This window comes from Dipteris shenzhenensis, chromosome 9, assembly GCF_047967505.1.
Source record: "Dipteris shenzhenensis isolate YYH24624 ecotype China chromosome 9, Dip_SZ_1.0, whole genome shotgun sequence".
In the NCBI taxonomy this organism is placed as follows: Eukaryota; Viridiplantae; Streptophyta; class Polypodiopsida; order Gleicheniales; family Dipteridaceae; genus Dipteris; species Dipteris shenzhenensis.
In genome coordinates, this window is record NC_141604.1 from 43376576 (window position 1) to 43380243 (window position 3668).

Here is a 3668-nt window from a genome sequence, read left to right on the forward strand (position 1 = left end):
AGAGAGAGAGAGAGAGAGAGAGAGGACACTTTGTTGTTTTTTCTGTCCCGTTTAGGATTTCGTAGCCCGATACAGCCTCTTTTTGTCACCTATGACCCTGTTGTGCACAACTGTACAGGCCGTAGACCTTGTATGATTCTTTGCAGTCGTACAGGCCATAAAACACGTATGGCTTGTGACCCTACATAGCTCTATGTGTATCCCGCGCTCTCTTCATCGTTGTATAGATTTTTGTACTTCGACTTCTGATGCTCCTTGACGTTCAGTGCCGTACATGTACGGCTCCTTCGTACTTGTTTTCTGCATTTGGTGGGTTCTCCATACAGTTTCTCATTTCTGCTCCGTATGTTCTTTGGTTGCTGCTGTACACATAGACAATCGTACATGTGGGAACACGCTTCCTTGCTATAGGAATTCAGCCTCAGGTCCCTGCCGTACCTTACTGTATAGCTTGTACGACTATTCCATACAGCTAGTACTCCTTTGCTATTGTTCTGCGTACTTGCATATGTACACATGGATTTCACCCTCTCTGAGTTTCCTTCTGCTTCTGATGGCTGAGTATAGTTTCGAAAAGACATTTCACAAAGACAAAATGGGACAGCACAAGAAGTGAAAGTAGGCTGAGGGTCAAGATGACCCTCTTCATGATTCATTTGAAGCCAAGATGGTGTATGATGTGATGCATGAAGGTTTTGAGGATACACGTAAAGCTTGGAAAGATTCAGCCCCCACCATTGGCATTTTGGTTGAGGTGGATGACATTGTCGATCCTATGAGGGTTCTGCAAAGCATGCTATTATTTATTTTTCTCCAGGTCGCATGCCTGTTGTTTGTTGCTGAAATCAAAAACTGGCTGACCAGGGCACTTGGTGGTTCTTATGTTTGCAAGGTCCATTTTGCAGCCAGAGATTTTTTTGAAGTTATTATGATAGATGAGGAGCATAAGCAAATGCTACTGGAGCACTCTCCCCTCTTTTTTGGATAGCAAATGGTTCATGTCCTGCCCTGGCTACCAACCCAGGGACTATCAAGTCCTTATCATGCATTGTTGTCCAGTTTGGGTGGAAGTGGTTGTAGTGCTTGGCTTCCCTCTTGCCCAAAATTGTAGCTTATTTGGGCAAAGTGGTCTGTCCTCCGAGACCAAATGGGGATTCCAATAGATTTTGCATATTGTGGGATACTTATATCCCACACCTGAATCTTATTCTATCACTATTAACAATGTGGCTATAGGAAGTGCATTCTACAAGCTCAAGTGGGGTTTGTTTGTAGGTTCTTGTTTTGAATGCAAAATTTTTGGACATATGGCTTCGCAGTGCCCAAGATGCCACAGGATGCCTTGCCTGCACAGATGCAAAACAAGGACATGGGTGGTTTTTTTGTGTTTAGAAACAAAGGCAATCAATAGGTTTTTGTTAAAAATGATAAAGGAAAAGTGCCACTTGTTTCTAATGGGAATGCTCTGACTTCTTTGCCTTCCACCTCTCAATCTACATGCAAAGAAATTACTTTACAAGAAGCTTGGCAGACTCTGCACAAAACTATCACAGCCGAAAGACCATTACCTCTGCGCACATGAAATGGTACTGCATCTAATGGCCATACTCCTGAAGAAAATTCAAGTATTGGCATTACTTGGGCTGCTGTGATAGCCAATCGCACCCTTTTCCCTGAAGAGGAAGTGTTGGGTTTGTTGCCTTCTCATCAGGTGCCTTTGTCACATCAAGGTAGAGGCTCTGACCCTGAGGTGGTTATGCAAACTTGAGACAACTTGGTTTTCACTGTACATAAATTTTAAATATGTTATTACAAATCAAATGTTTGACACTTAATGTACATTGTTTGTGTGATGCTCAAAAATGGAAGATAGTATGGGTGTATCTCAATCATTTGCAGCCTGACAAAGTGGCATTACAAGAGCATAACTAGCACATGTACATTGGACATCATGGTCATTTTGCTGGTTATGATATCTTTTATGCAAGATAGCATGCTTTCTTAGGAGTGGTTTTCTTAGTAAAGTATGATCTTCATCTCGCTGTTGCATTCAATGATCCACAAGGCAGATGGATGGTTGTGCAGTGCCTTATACAAGGACAAAGTTTTGAATTTGCCTTGGTGTATGCCCCTCAATCCTCTCGCAGTAGAGGTATGGTTTGGGATGCTATGCAACGATATCCGTGGAGACAACATGCCTTTCTTTGTGGTGATTTTAATAATGCCCCTAAGCAAGGAGATAATACATCAGGTCGTACTCATATGCTGGCTTTTGAGAGGCACAGTTGGTCCCAATTATTGAACAATTCAGTTTTGCTGATCTTTGGAAGGAATCTTATCCTTTACTGTCAGGCTTTACCTTCCATCATAATGCACAGTCTTTGTATCAGGCTAGATTGGATCGCTGGTACAGGATCAACACACAGCACTGTGACATTCTCACTACTGATTTGTGGGTAGATTATGCCTTTACGCATTGAGATCATGCTCCTCTTTGGTTGAGGATCTCTTTTCATGACATTCCACACGATCGATCGTGATTATGGTAAAGAATACATGAAGGCATTAAGATAGATTGTTGCTCGTGCCAAAGACACTCGTCAATCTTTGACTAAGCTAAGTCATTTTTTCCCTTTGTCTTTTGATTAAAGCGTAGCTTTATGTCAGGCCAGACATTGCTCGCAAAGCAATGATCACAAAAAAATTACTAAATGGGAGACAAGAGCATGACACAGGCCTTTCTTTGACAAAGGTTCTTCTTCAAAGAAATTGTTTAAGAGTCTACACTACAAGAGACAGTCTACGAATATATGCAGGGCCTGTATGCCTGATGGTGTTTGGACCTCTTCTTGAGCCCAACTTGCTACAACCTGTGTGGATCATTTTTCCAAACAATTCAGGGCAGCAGATCCTCCTTCACAAGAGGTTCTTGCAGCAAGGAATCAATTTACTGCAACATGTTTCTCCCATTCTCTCTCCTCACCAGGCTCTAGAACTAGAAAGTCCATTCACCAAAAGAGAATTATTGGATGCAGTAAAGTCTTGTGGCAAATGGAAATCTCCAGGATGGGATGGTCTTACAATTGAATTCTTTCTTGCATACTAGGATATCATCAAGTCAACTTTGCTGCGTATGATTAACTATGCCTGGGAAAAGTAGTACATGCCGAATTCATGGAAAAAAGGGCTTGTCAAACTTCTTCCTAAGAAGAAAATATGTGAATCCTTGGATGATTAGAGGCCTATCACCCTTATGTCTGTCATTTACAAGATCATCACTAAAATGATGGTGGATCAAATTAAAGGATACTTACATGATGGCCTTCATCCTGTGCAATATGGTTTTGTTCCTCGCAAGCATATCACCGATAATATTGCAAATGCCTACGTGGGAATAGAATATGCCAAATATACTCAGCATGATGTATTATTAATGCAAGTTAACATTGCCATAGCATTTGACATGGTCCAGTGGAATTTTATTTCGTAGACTATGCATGCATTGGGCTTTGGGCCGAAATTACAGCATATCATTTATTGGCTCTATAGTGATAGCAAAGGTGCTTGCATACTGTCTGGCAATGTTTCTGAAGCGTGGACTCTTCGTTGTTCAATTCAACAAAGCTGTCCACTTAGTGCACTTTTATATGCCATAGCCACTCATCCCA